Source organism: Ictidomys tridecemlineatus, chromosome 5 (genome assembly GCF_052094955.1).
Source record: "Ictidomys tridecemlineatus isolate mIctTri1 chromosome 5, mIctTri1.hap1, whole genome shotgun sequence".
NCBI lineage: Eukaryota > Metazoa > Chordata > Mammalia > Rodentia > Sciuridae > Ictidomys > Ictidomys tridecemlineatus.
In genome coordinates, this window is record NC_135481.1 from 55009285 (window position 1) to 55025062 (window position 15778).

The 15778-nt window shown below is 38.4% G+C and overlaps 1 protein-coding gene across 6 annotated transcripts in view; it reads left to right on the plus strand.

Annotated features, from left to right (window-relative positions):
• Daam1 (dishevelled associated activator of morphogenesis 1) overlaps nucleotides 1-15778 on the plus strand; it is a 167916-nt gene that overhangs the window by 97530 nt on the left and 54608 nt on the right. The gene's annotated exons all lie outside the window — the stretch shown is intronic.

Genomic DNA, 15778 nt, shown 5'->3' on the forward strand with positions numbered 1-15778 from the left:
GTGAGGTAATAGATTTGTAGTTGTTAGAGAGCTCGGAGCCTGGTGATGTTAACTCTTGTCACAGTCGAAGATAGTATTGGCAGCTATGTTCCTCACGGTAGCGTGGACCAACTTCCTTTTGTCCACCCATATGCCAACCTGAGGGTCATCACATCCATATTCAGAAGTGATGATGTCTGATTTTCTCAGAAAAAATCATGAGAACTTCAAAAGCATCTTTCCCTTAATTAACTATAGGTCATTTCAGAGGCAGAGAAGGTAATTTAGGAGAATATATTTTAGTTAAGGAAGAAGATCAAGAAAGTCCTTACAGTTAGCACCAGAAATTGGTCAAATGAAGATCTGTTTGTAGCAAAAGATCTACAGCAATGGTGAACAATCTGCAGTCCCTTAGCTTCTGGGTGGGGCCCTGGACCTGATTTCAGGAGTACCTTTAATTATGTTTGGGAATACGGAGGCCTAGAGAAAGTCAAACCTCACTTCTTCTCAACCATGTGCCATAGTGCCTTAGTGCTCATTGACCTGGTCTAGTCTATGGAAACACACACTGATCAGGTTTGCCTGACAGACCATTTTTGGCACCCACTAAAGTCAAGTTTGGAAAGTGGGTCCATGTATGGGTTGAGCTGCCTTTTAAGACAAATTAACAATTAAAAAAAAAAAACAAGAAACAACAACAACAACAAAAAGAAAAACACTGTCTGCTGCCTAGAAAAGTGAAATGGTTGATGAATATCTTTGGTTTTGAAATAAGAGTATTTTTAAATGAAAACATTATCACTGCTATCATTTGCACTAGGGGAAAAAAATCCCTTTATAGAACACAACCCCAAGAGGTTCCGTGCAGAGAGCCAGTGAGTAATTTACTAGGTTCAAGTACTCTGTCCCACCACAAAATGAGTTCAGAGTTTCAGCATTATAATTCAATAGTACAGTCTAGTTGTATTCTATCTTCAGTTAAGCTAATAAAACACAACTTCAATTTTGGGGGGAGAGTAAAAGAATGTTTCAGCACAGTTATAGATACTGTTATTGTTAGAGTCTTAAACCTAATCAACAGAGCAGATGTTCTGGATTTCAATAAATTGGAAGTCTCTATAATTTCTAAAAAAGAAAACTAATAAACCTCTAATAACTTTCCCCTCCAGCCATGGAAAACACTATTATTTCCTGGTTGATTATTTAATTTTTCTTGTGAAAGTTTTAAACATACAAAAAATGAACTATAATAACACTCATATTTAATAAAAAGCTAAAATTTTGCTGTATTCACCTAAGATTTCATTTAAAAAAGAAAGAAAAAAGAAATCTTTAAAAATATAGTTGAACCCCAAAGGTGACCTCTATATTCTGAAGTAGTATTTTTTCCTTGCTCACATATTTATAACCTTTCTCTCTCTCTCTCTCTCTCTCTCTCTCTCTCTCTCTCTCTCTCTCATACACACACACACACATACATACATACATACATATATATTCATAAACTATATGTAGTATTCCTTCATTTTAAGTGCTATATAGTGTTACATTTTATGAACATGGCACGGTTTGTTTTTATCTACATTAGTGCTTATTTTACATTTTTCACTATTTGAATTCTTATGTGTATGTTCAAGAATTTCTCTAGAATAGACATGTAGCCATGTGGTTACTGAGTGGTTTGATATGAACAGTTTCACCTTTAACTGCTTTCCAAAGTGATTGTAGTAATTTATCCCTGCTGTGAACTAGTTGCCAACCCTCTGTGGGGTTGGTACTGTCTAAAGGAAAGAAATGAGTATCCTGTGGCTCTCATCAGTCACTTTACATTGAATGTTCCTGGTACAAGATGCTGTCATTAAAACTCTTTAGGTTTCCTCTGTATGTCTCAGAAAGTAAATTGAAATTAAAAATTACTAGAGTAGAAAATGATCATTAAAAACAACAGCCCAAATCCAAGGTTTAGAAAATGAAAAGCATTCCATTCAAATACCGGTAAAGCTATGCAAAAACACAAAATATTGCAAGTTTATAAAAAATGGACAATTCACTTAGAATTATGTTTATTTGGTTTGACTGCAAAGGAAACTGCTCTCTGTGTGGTTCCGTCTTTCCTCTAGATCTCTTTGCACCCTCAGTTCCAGATCCAGGCAAATTGTATTTCCATCTTTAGCAAGTTCTTGACTGATATATGCCGTCACCAAACACAGGAAGTTCCTCAGAGTCATTTGCCACTTCCTTGGTTGGTGACTGAAGTGCAGGTGCAGCCTCGGCCTGTCTGCACAAACATTTTGAAATTCTCTCCTCCACCTGTACTCCTTGATTCCGAAATTGAGGGGTGTATCTTGCCATCTGCCATTACCTACACACTGAGCTCCTTACGTACAAGTTCCTGAATTTGGAGGCTATTGATTTTTCAGGCTGCAAATACTTTATTTTGGCTTTTGAAGCATTGTAAAGACAGTGAATGTGCTTCTGCTTCGTGGATACCATATTTCTCTTGTGCTTCCTAATACATTTCTTCAGTAACAACCCTTTCTTTGGGCTTTTGCTTTCTCTGTAATTAGGGAACACCAGGCTGAAAGAGGAAAGTAAGCAATATATAGCTGAGAAAAAGTAAGACATATTAGTTGGATGACTCAGTTATGTGGTGCCATGGGGAGCTTGGGGCTTGTATGTCCCATGGAGCTCTCTTGAATAGGAGCTAGAGAAGCAACTCCCACAGCTTTCACCAGGTGCTTGTCACTCATGCCTATATTGGTACTGCAGTGAGAAGAACGCTCTTGCTGCGCCTCCATTCATTGGAAGAGTCTTGGAGCTCTGGATTTGAATGGAAGCTCTGGGAATGCAATGGTTCTCAGGGGCTGCAGAGCGTCTATCTTTGGGCCCCTCAAATCATTAATTCTTAAGCAGGTTCCTTTTGACAGCTCTGGATTGCATGTCAGTTGCAGAGGTTGGAGTCAGTAACTGTTTCGGAGCCCTCCATCTTTGTCATGGAGCACTTAGCAACAGGAACATTGTAAAACCAAGATAAGAAATGTATGGGCCTTTTAAGCCCCTTGCCCGTGTATGTTGAAGCACATAGGCACAGTTCCCTTTCATTTTCCAAATTCTTCCACAGGTGGGGAATTTTATTAGGCATGATAACGGACTGCTGCAGTGTCCTATAGGACCCAAAGTGAGTTTGGTTAAAAATTTTGAGAAAGTGGTCTTGGTAACAGCTTATCTTTGATAGAAAGGGATGTCAGTGTATCTCGTATCTGAGAATATACAAGTAGCTATTCATTCTGGTTAGCACTCCAGTGAACCCTCAAGACACACAGCATATAAGACACACTGGACTAGTGCACATTCTTTGTTACATTATTCCTTTAACATCCTGACTTCCTGCTGTTGTTAGCTGAATGGGCTACAAATAACCTTAAGTATGTAGCTGGCAAAAAAAAAAAAAAAAAGAAAGAAAGGGAAAAAAAAGATTTATCTTGATTTCTAACTCTGAATAATTGGGAATGGAATGGGAGCCTGGAAGACTTTGAGAATGATTTAGTAGTGATGAATGGTCTCAATATGAAGTAACATGGTAATTGATTAGCAAGGCCTGCCATGACACATGACAGGAGAATGTGGCATATATAGCAAATATTTGCCATCCCTGTCCCCTGGCTCTTCCTGTCCCCAGATTATAGTCAAATTTAAGTAGAATATTCCATACTTTTCCCTTAGGTCTCTCCTTTGTTCTCAGTAGACTCTCCAAGTACTGTGGCTCCTACTTTAATAGACAGATTGCACCAAGCCTTCCTGACTTTATTAACTCCAGGAAATAGGTTTATGAAAGACATCAATGAAAAGAAAAGCTCCCCTTTAGAAGAACGATGAAAGGAGAACAAAAACACACTTTTCCTGAGTCTTTCCTATGTATATTTATTGTGTTCTTTTCACTAATAGCTCCAATAATATCATGCCTGATCCTATTGATTCCATTACATTTTTGGTACAATTCAGGCTTCTCCTCTTTGAAAAGTAGGAAGAAGCTTTTCACTTCCAGTGAAAGTTAGAATCTGCCACTAATACTTCTAATTTGGGATTCTCAAAATTCCTTACACTGTAGGAACCTGGTAATTTGTGGCACTAGGAATGGGTTACAGTAGAAAGTCTACTGAAGAATGCCACCCTTAAATTATAGTGTCTTATATTCTGTTATTCTTCATTGCAGTGCAGAGCAACTTTTGACTTGAACAGATTTCAGATGGTATCATTTTGTTTGTCTCTTCTATTTCTAAGAAGGATTCAGTGGTGATGAATGATCTCAATATGAAGTAGCACGGTAATTGATTAGCAATGTCTGTCACGACACATGAGGGGCAAAACTTCCACATAATTAGATGCTTCTTGATAAAACCGTACCTTCCAACTGATGGCTTTCTTTTTAATTTATTTTGCCAAAAAGGCTGTTTCTAATTCAGTAGACATTGTACAGTCAATGATGGCTTAAAATTAGAGTCTTCACTCTCCTTGAGGACAATTAACCCTGTATTAGCATTTTTTGCCATCATCCTGAGAATGCTTCCCTGAAAGCAATATGCTGTTAGGTGCTTAGAGTTTCCCCACTCTCTTCTTAATTACTATTTTCCAAAGGGTCCTCTCTCATTATAGCTGGCATTAAGCATTATATTGCAAATCATAAACACACTTTGATTGTTTTCCCAAGAGCAGGTTACGGAACATCAAAACCTGCTTTACGACATTCTGAAAGGCTGGTCTGGTAGCAGCAAATCTGGTAGCAAGATGTGAGGCAGCAAAGGCCATTGACACCACTGATTGGATTTCCACAGTGCATAAGAGTTTAGTGATGTGTGTCCAAACATGTTAACTTACAAACCAACTGGACCAAATGGAGCCTGGGTCTGTAGCACCCCATGGTGGCATGTGGGTCAAAGATCTGACTCTTAACAGGCTCCATGGAGTCATTTATTTCATGTTATTGCACACACTCATGTCGTAGGCAAAGTGCCTGCCCGCAGGGGAATGTGGGGTGGTATCACCTCTGAAAATAATATTTGGAGAATGTTTCTTTTTCTTTGTCATGAAAATGAGGGGTACTTGTCATCTAAAATTGGTTTCAGATGTTGGAATTGTAACCGATTGAAAGTTTTAGGCTTCAGTCATATTCCAGACTTTGCCAAAGAAATGACTTGTTAAAATAAATAAAGTCAATGTCTCATGGTTTGGGAAACTGACTGTAAAGGCTTAGCTCTTAGTTCTAGGCGAGGTTTGTGGCTGCCTTCTTAGATACAGCAGCACATGAGATGCATTTACTTCTCTGAATTCTGTAGCAAATGACTTTTAAGCCTGCAAATCTGTGATTGTCAGTTGGGACTTGTTCAGGAAAGGAAAGGGTGGTGGAACAGAGTTCCTGAACTGTTTCAGAAATGTTGTCATACTCCTGTTCTTTATTGTTGCTGCTTCTCCCCTCAGGATGACTTGATATCTTTAGAGTGCTGCTCTTCTTGCTTTCCTGATGTGCCATGATTTGGGGGAGTACAAAAATGATAGCTGGCTAAGAAGGAGCACAAGCCTGGTTTTTCATGTGCTGTCTCATATCAGGCCATTCAGAAATCATGACTTTTATCAGTGTAAGTAAAGATTGTGACACCTAGACAATACCAGGGTAACATTTTGTGTTGTCAAGGAACTGTTTCAAAGCTTTTTATCCCAATGGAATTCAGGTATGATTGCACTTAGTCTTTATTTTGAAGTTAGAAGATACATTTATAAACACTGGGATTTAATAAAAGTACAAGAGGGCTAATTAAACTTGACCATTTATAACATGATGATAACAAAGAGTGAAATGTATCAATAGGTAGAGTTGTTGCTAACAATACTTGCAAAGGCTTAGAACTTGTCAAAATAAGTTAGTGATCTTCTAGGAACATCTCAGCTCTGAAGTTTGAAAGCATGAGAAGTAGGGCCTGCTAAGTCTTCATGGATCACTCACAAGGAAAGAAGAGAATTTAGTTATTTTATTGCTGTATTACAACATCTAGAATAGTGCTTAGCTCATTATAGAACTCAATAAATATTTACTGGATAAGTAAAGTGATGAGAAGAATGAACACAAATGACTTTTATAGATTCTATTCAGCACTGTGGATTATGAGCATGATAAGAAGGGATTCTGTTCCTGTTCTACATTTAAGAAGTCTGGCACTCAGCAGTATTGTATTAATATTGCTGCAAAATTACACTGTCTTCCTAAGTATTTAGACTTTAAAACACTGCCATGTCCTTGGGATTCAGTAGACTATGTATCACTCTAACATGACATTGACTCCAGACCAAAGTGTTAGAGAGCAGTAGACAGGTGTGGTCTTCTTTCAAGCCAGAGGGTCTAAACTCACTGAGCTCATGGCTGTATTTATGACTAGCACAGGAATCTTTATAGTACCTCAAATATGTGACAAAAAACTTCCCAGGGGAGGATAGAGGGCCAGGTGCTCCCTTTTAGAGGAGGTGGAATAGAATGGTCAGGAGTTCGGTGGTCTCAAGTTAGAGATTCTGATGCAGATAGGAATGGGTTATACACCCTAAACGAGGCAACATGAACAGAGCAAGTTGAGGTGAAGTGGTCAGAATGGAGGAGATGTTCTTGGGCAAGAGCTTTGGGCAAGTCTGAGCATTTAGGAAATTTAAGTTTCAGGAGCCTGGAGCAGAATATTAGTCACGCAGCATGGCTTCCTCATTATACCTTTGTAGAGTCTGTCTTCTTCACCAGGAAACACTAGTCATGCATCCTTTATTTGCTAAACTGCAGCTATATTGAAATGGGTAGGAGTGAAAATGTACTTAATATCCTGTCTGTAGCACTCTTTAGAGTTATCTCTGCCTTTCATGTCTTGAGCTATTTTGCAAATCTAAATAGCTTAACATTTTTTAATCCAAAATTGATAGCATTTCAAATTATTATTACCAATTGAAATGCAAATTGTGTCTGATGCAATTGATTATTACTCTTGACTTATTTTGCATCTGTATGTCCACTCTTTGAATTTTTTTTTGAACTGATTATACCATCTTACTAGTTCCCTCTTTCATTAATGAATTCAGTAAAAGCTTTGACATGAGTTCATGCCATACTTTTACCTTTAAAAAAATTCTTTGTCAACATAGAATGTTAAATAAGTGATATAGACGAACTAATGTATTATAAGTTATTTAAGGTTGCTAAGCCCTCTGAATATTTTCTTTTGTAGCATATGATAGGCTAGCATATACTACAAAGTAAAATATGTGACATTTTTTATGGGCTCTATTAGGCTTTCTACTTGCCTAGACCAGAGAAGGGGAGGGAGCAGAGTTCTTTGAGTCAGAAGAGGTGTCAGACTTGTCTTGCTAAATGGAAGAAATTCCTAGATTTGTGAAGGGGTGGATATACAATAGAGAAGCAGAGACAGCAAAAGTTTAATCTGGAGGTAAGAAAAATGATACTCTAAAGAGGCTTAAACTTCCCACGAAGTTTCTTGGCAAATAGCAATCATAGGTCCTATTCATCTGTATTCAATTCTGTTAACTTAAGATTTTTGTTTTAGAGATAAAGCATCCTTAATCTTATAAAAAGAAAATCAGTTTTACTACTTCGTTTATGGCCAACTTTGTTAAAATAGGAATTCTTAATAAAATAAGAACTGTACATGTTTAGCTCTACTTTATATGACATGTGTCTTTTATTCTAAGTCCTAAATGTTATTGTTGGGGAGTTTCAGGAGAGAAAGAGCTTGTTCTGTTTCCTCTTGGAGAGGGATTTTGATCAGCAATCTTCCAGTCTCAGGAGAAACAGCCTGGAGTGGTGTATCATCAGTATAAATATCTGAGAGGAGCCATTTCCTGGGAATTCAGATATATTTGTAGTCATTACCTCTGTAAAGAGTGGACATGAAAGTCTGATGAATTTATAGAAAATCTGAGATTTATTTGTGAATTGGGAAGATAAACTTGTGCTATACAGCCATTGAGAATTGTTGGCACAGTTAAGAGGAGATTGGGGGACAACATAATCACTTTGTTCAAATTGTTTGAATATTTGCTGGGAGGTTCCTCATAGGAGAGATTAGACTTCTCCATGCAGTTCCCAAAGGCAAAACTAAGGCCAACAAGTGCTTAAAGTTATAAGGTATCTGTCAATTTAGTATGGGTGAATTTTCTAACAATTCATGAGTGTGCTGGTTCATGATTGTGGATTTCTGGAATGCTTCTCGGTGGTAAATGGTCTGATGGTGACTATATAAGGGACCCCTGTGTAGGGAAACTTAGATTATGATGTCTTTAGTGCCAAAGATCAGCTATATAATTCTGCATTGCCTTAAAAATATGGATATAACATTAGGAAAAACTGGGAAAGGAGATTTATTCTTTCTTCCATGATTCCAAATGGTAGATGTGAAAGTCATTGTTTTTGCAAGTCATCCTTGAGTCGTGCTGAAAAAAATGACTAACATTCTGAGGCTTAGGAGGAGATGCTAGATTTCCTGGCAGATGAAGAAGCCGCTGTTCTGTAATCATTTCTTGTGTGGATCCAACCGGATTTTGGCAACAGACATATTTGATGTATAATTGTAGCAGTGGCCAAAAAAATATAACCAGGATTGGCAGTTCCAGTGACCACATGAATATCATGAAATGTGACAGTGCAGGAATTATTTTCTGAAACCCACTACCTGCCTTTGGTCAGCTTCAGAGATAGGATATAGTTTAGCCCACTGCTAGAGGCTAAAGGAAGGTGTTGAAAGGAGGGAGAGAAGCAACCCAGGTTTGTGAGCCTCTTAGTCCTTCTCAATGAAAGAAGAAAAAGAAAGGGTTTTTTGTTTGTTTGTTTGTTTGTTTTCAAGGTGGGTATAAATATCAGAATTTAAATGACCTCATGATGGGATGCTATTTTTAAAAGTAGGATTAGACAATATTCAGGGAGCAGTGAGCTTGGCAAGAAGGTGGACTTTGTAGGCGTGTAGGTCACTTCTACTCTAGATAAGGTTGAGATTACTGTGCAAATTGCATAGTATTTTATGAGCTGATCATAATTTGTAGCTAGGCTTGCTAGAGGTACAGAAGCTTCCAAGACCGGGGAAAGCATGAAAAATAGCCGTGACCATGTTAGGATTTTGATGTACTCCAGTCCTCTTAAGAGCCAGCCTAAGCCAGAACAGGGTCGAAAAACTACTGCCAGTCACCTGCTCTTATAAATAAAGTTTTATTAAAACATGAAAATGCCCATTCATTTAAGTGTCTGTGGCTGCTTTTGACTACAAAAGGGCAGAGTTGAATCATTGTGACAGACTGTGTGATCTGCAAAGCCTGAAATATCACCTGGCTGGCCCATTACAGAAAGAGTCTGCTGACCCCTGGTCTGTTAGATTGGTCCATGCTTCATCAGGCTGTGTTTTGAGAAGATGCTGGCTAGTCTATTTTTAAGCTAGAGGGGAAGGTTGGCAGAAGTTCTTAGCAAGGACTACTACTTTTCTATATCCATCCTATCTTCTCTTCCTTCCTGTTTCTTGGACCAGGTCTCATATTTGCTCCTGCTCCCTATCATTCACTTGAGTCTTCTTAGGTGCTATGAATCAGAGAGACATACCTAGAAGAATAAACTGTTTTGTCCGGTCTGCCCTTTTCCATCTAGTGTTCTATAAAAATTCTAGGTGCAGAATGGATTTATTTACTGTCTGTTGTATTCATTAGTGTTTGGAGCTAGACCCATGAAATCCAGACTAGTAATAACAATTTAATGCGACAAGATAATTATTTTGTTCATTAACAAGAGAATTTCTTGATCATATATGATCACAAGTGTATATGAGTTTTCTGATAGCATTTTCTTTGTGCATAGAACAGGCTTTTATCAATTGTTAGTTGCCTTTCCTGTAAAATGGAACTCATCAGGATTAAATGTATTTTGAGTCATACTGAAATAAGTCTCATCTGCTGGTGAAATTTGATCAATGAAACCATAATATCTTGCCACGATTTTGGAGATAATTGCACTATCATACATTGCTAGAAAAATTTCAGCCAATCTGGACAGTGAAAGAGTGTCTTTCTTTCCTGACAAATATTATCTAAGAATCTCTTGGATTTGTAACAGCACACGTGGAGATTTATGGCTTTAGTGGGCTGTGAATGTTGCTTCAGCCTGTGATTTGTGGTCTAGTGAAGGACCGCAGAACATGTCCTTAACAATCGATTGACCTTTTGCGCAGCCTGTTCTGGGCCTTAGTAAGACCATCTTAAACTGAAGAAACACTCCACCACAATTTTCATATTATCATTTGGGAGATGGACCTATTAAGAAAGGGCCAAATGGTAATTTCAGAAGAAGTTAATGGTACTTAAAGACAGTTTTGTAATTGAATTGTGAATCCTACATATACCCACGAAAGACTTTAGCTGCTCCTAAGAAAATCATTTGTCACACAAATTTCCAAATATGTGAATGTGGAAATTTAGAAAATTTTAGCCGCTTTGAGTATTTAAGTCTCATCCCAAATCACAGCTTCTTTTTCTGCCTGACAGTTGAAATTGGGGTTGAAGTGTGCTTTGGAAAGATAATCCAATAAGAGAAGACTATTAGTAGAGAATGCTTTTTAGTTATTTGCTGTGAAGGTGGAGGAATTGCCAGGGTTTTTAGCCCCCTGTCTCCTCCTGACCAGCAGGAGAAGTGGGGGAAAGCACACCCCGCCTTCACAGGAGGACAATCAGATGCGCCAGGGAGACTAGTGGAAGCAGGATATCATTTATTGAGGAAGTACACACAGCTTATATACTGCACAGGAGCCAATCAGAATAAAGGTCAGAGGGGTGGAGCAAGTTCACGTGTACACCCATCCTATAGTCCTTAAGGGAAAGCAGGAGCTGTCCGTGAGGGTGGAAGAGTCCTGGACCTATCCTGGAGGTGATCTGTCTCTTCCGTCACCGCCCACAGCACCGCCTCGTGGCTGTTCCCCAGGAGCCATCCCAGCCACATGTGCGGCCCCAAGATCGGGAAACAGGCAGCCATGCCCTACAAGGAATGCCTGAAAATGGAAGACAGAAATATCTCAAGCAGTAGGGTCTTGATACATTTTATATTACATGGAACAGTCAGGAAAAGCAAAGCTCTAATTCTAACAGAATGTACAATGTACGATGCTTTAGAGGAAGAGAGAAGCTAGAAGTAAAAATTCACAAGAAGAGTGGAAGAGGAGCTGACAGAGATTGGCTGTTGGTCAGAGAAACGTAGGAAAGAAAATAGACAAGAGAGAGAAAGAATACGAACTACTGCAAGTTCTTGAGAAGTTAAAAATTTGAATTGTATGGAAGTTTATAAGTAAAAGATTCTCTTCCATTGCCCAGAGGTAGCCATTAAGTTTCCTTTCATATATTTCTGAAAATAGTTATGTATAAAGTATTCACGTTTTTCCCTGCAGATGGGAAATAATATTCAGAAGCCTTTCCTCCTTTAAAATACTTGGTCATTTTTTCATATTATTATATAAATGCACTTCATTCATTGTTACTGCTGCATAGTTATTTAGTCACCCATGTCCCTCTCCATATGTTTGTTTTCTTTTTTAGTCATTTTTTAATTCAGATAGTGCTGCAGAGAGAAAATCTTGATGATATATATCTGTGAATACATAATTGTGGTATATGATTATGGACCAGCCATGTTTCTAAAAGTAGATTTATAGAGTCAAAGGTTATATGCATTTTCAAACTTGGACAATCACTGCCAAAATTTGCTTCTACCCTGGTTGCTCCAATTTTTTATAGTCCCAGTAACAAGTACTTAGGTGGCTGTAACTGGAGACTGTTGACGCTATCATTATCCTCATAGCTAACATTTATTGAACGGCTTCTATGTGCGCTGTTCCCAGTGCTTTCCTTCTTAGTATTTGCTCTGTAGATCCTCCTAATGACCATGCGAGAGGCGCAACCATCTTATAGACAAAAAAAAAAAAAAAAAAAAACTAAAACTGAGTCACAAAGAAGATCCTTGCCAGACTAAAATTCACATAACTAGTAAGTAATTAATGATTCCAATGTATATCGTTTGATGGTGAGAGAAGTGGAACATAGTCAAACTAGAGGCAGTAGAGAGATGACAGTGAAGTGAGAGACAGAAGTCCAGACTCAGCTGTGGTTGTTTACTTTGGAAAGAGTGAAAACTAAGAAACAATGCACAATTCATTCTAATTGGCAAAGTGATTTTGAGAAAAACACATGTGCCCTTGTGTGTTTTTTAAAGAGGATGGAGGAGGATCTCTTGAAGATTTTTACCAGCCACTGACCATTCCATTTAAAATGAATTTTTTAAAAAGTGCCATTTGGACATGGTAAGGATAAAAAGACTATGTATGTCTTTACCTTTTAAATGAGTTCGACTACTGAAAAAAAGTCAATATTCTTGAAAGTCCTCTCTCCTGTACAAGTTCTGTTTTCTAGCACCCACCCCCCAAAACTGGGATAATGGAAGAAAAGAGGTTAAATAGTAGTTTCAGTGCAGTCTTAAAACATGAGCAGTGCCAAGGTGAATTGCATCCACCCAGGAAATCTTAGCCATGAAGAGCCTCTTAAAGATGTCTGGCTACCTCACAAGGAAACAAGAAAAACTGGATTAGAGAAATTAAAAAATAATGAATGCGGGGATCTCCCCTGCCCCTTTACCTTACAAAGGAAAGAACTGTTGAAAATTAACAATTATGTAACTGAGTTATTGAACAACATAAATTTTAAAAATTATTGATGTTGGAAATCTAGACATCATGCTAAGTACCGTGCACACTGTGTTTTCTGTGATAGCTCACTGTTGGAGCCATGGAGAATCTTAGCACTTGTAGAAACTTCAGAAACAGTCTGGTCTCACCCTGTTATTTTGAAGAGAAGAAAAGTCACCCCAGAGATATTCAAACTTATCAAAAACAACAACTGAGAAGATTAACAGGGAGATTCTAGAGTCCCATCTAAGGATACACTATCTGGTCATTTTTCCACCATACTATCTTTCTAACAATAAGTCTCAAAAACCATAAATCGATGGAGAATTTAATAACCTAAAATGCTTTTTTCTAATTATCTAAGAACTTCTGAAGACAAGCCTCAGAACTTCAATGTTTGTAATACTTTCAAGAGGAAACAAAACTAGATTTTAATATGAATTATCCATTCTATAAATAGAACATTCAATGTGAATGCTAGAATTCACATTCACATAAGACAACCTTCTCTAAGTGTCATGAACTGTTACCAATAATCTGTTTTAAAGAGAAAAAAACTTAGGGGGCTGGGGTTGTGGCTCAGCGGTAGAGTACTCACCTAGCACATGCGAGGCCCTGGGTTCAATCCTCAGTACCACATATAAATAAATAAATAAAATAAAGGTGTTGTGTCCAATTACAACTAAAACATAAATAAATAATTTTTTTTTAAGAAAAGAGAGAGAGGAAAACTTAAAAAAAAAAAAAAAAGAATGAAGCCAGTATTTTTTCACAGAGGAAAGTTCTAATGGAATTGGTGCAGGAGGTAGCCAAAGGCAGGATTAAATGTGTGTGATTTAAGGAGGTGTTTGTTTGCAATTACAGTGTCTGCAACAATGCTGACAGCTCAGTGCTCAATGCTAACAGCTAATTTTCAAGTCTTCTTGAGGAATCCCCATGAAGATGGAGACTGAGGTGTTTAACAGATTAGGAAGAACCTTGTAACTGTAGTCCTAATGCCAGTGTATGAAGATAGGTACGACATTGATAAAGGGGCAAAGGAGTTTCACAGAAAGAGTCTAGAGAGGGGATAAGAGGTAACCTGGGGTAAAACATTAGGTTTGGGAATTATATTAAAAATGTTAAATGTAGCATAAATAGAAGTAGAGATTTAGGGAAAGGTGAACTCATGTTTGGGCCTCTAGCCATGTTTGTGTTCTCTTATAGTAAAGCAGTTAGGAACAAAAGCCAGCTTTGCACTAAATGTATATTGCTTGTGATTAATGTGAGACCTAATCTTAGGAAAGAGTTTGCTCTGATTCTTCCTCTTTGCCTCTGAATTTCTAGCAGTATGACCTCAGCAACTCATCTAACCTCTTTTACCTCTTGTAAAATTGGTGTAATAGCAATACCACCTCCTCAGGTAGGCTCTTAAAGACAGAATACCATGCTTAGAGTAGCATTGGACCATGATAAGCTGTTATGTGTGCTGGACCTCATAATACGTAGCACCCAGTTACCTCAGGAAGATGATACATTTTAGAAGCACTTCCCCCTTGGCATGTCTCAGTGTCCAGTGCTCTTTATGGAACGATCCTCTTACCCCCTTCTGAACGGTTCATTCTTCTCTTCTGGCCCATGCCACTGCAGAACCATAGATTCTAAGAGCCATAGACAGCAGAAGTAGAGAGGTGGGTGTGAGTTCCCTTGGCTTCCCCCACACACACACACACACACATTCACGTGAAAGGACTAGGACCAAGACTACCCAAGGGAAAGCTGGAGATGCATGGCCAAACGAGTACTCAGAGGATTTTACTCACCCCCCATTGCAGAGTGATAACAATTGGTACATTTACAAGCAGCTTTCACATTCTTTATGAGTGTTTGATTTTCTCAGCACTGAGGTATGTGAAATAAAAAGAAGCTTGCTTTGCCTTATTTTGACTACAGTATCTAGATCTACTCAATCTGTTTGCATTATTAAAACATTTCCAAAGTGTGAAGTTTTCTCCCTGTGCACTGGTCTTCAGTTTCTCAGACCATCTCTGTTCCGTAAGTAGGGCTATCAGGCCTAAAACAGACAGGCTCTTGTGGGACCTTGGACATGGGACTTGGTTTTGTTTGTTTTGGAAATTTGCCCTAGTTTGGGGAGAATAAAAAGATCTGGCACCTTCTATTTTATTTTATAGGTTCAAATGCCATTGAATATCACTGTGGGTTTTGGCTTGTTAAATACACTGGCAACAGCAGGGTTTGGCTAATTTTAATGCTCCCTTTTAAGAGGGAAGCAGGGTTCAGCATTTATACTACCTCTGTAGCTATTTTATTAACACTTTAAATTATAATCAAGGGCCGTTCTAAAAACGCATCAGATTTCCTAAACTTCTTTAAATGATGGAAGTGTAATCCAGCCCAGCTTCAAAGCCACTGCTGTGGCCTTTGTCCCCAGCATCTGGCTTGTACCATCTCCAGATGAAATGTTCACAACTGCTATCAGTTACTGCCAGCTTTTAAGCACTGTAAACAATAGTTACTTTGCCCCCTTGTTGTGAGTACTTAAAAGATAGTTTGGGAATTGTGTCTCTTTTATCCCACCTGAGTAGGCCTGCCTGGAAAGATTTGCTTAGAGAAGGTGTTTCTTTGAGGTAAAGTATGGGACTAAAATTAAAAGATCCACCTGAAACCACTCTTCTGAGAATTGGGGTTCTGACACCAGAAATGGAGTTCTGCTAAGTGAGATGCTAAAACAGACTAGAGAGCATTATCCCCAGATACCAGCTGTGTATGTACATGGCACAGCGTCTTCTTTAAGGGTCAGAGAATATCCATTGTACAAAGGGACTTTCAGAGTGTGAAGCTAAGAATTGTTGAAATTTCCCTTTTCAGGCCATTTGATCACACAAATGACTTACAGCCACATAGGTGTACAAAAATGCGTAGAAATCCCTGTCTGCAATGGTATCCTTTGATGATCTCTGAGCTCTGGTCCAGCAGAGACCATGGCCAATTGATTTTGGGGGGAGGTTTATGTTCAGGCTAGGACAGACCTCCATCCACAGAAACCCTGGGAG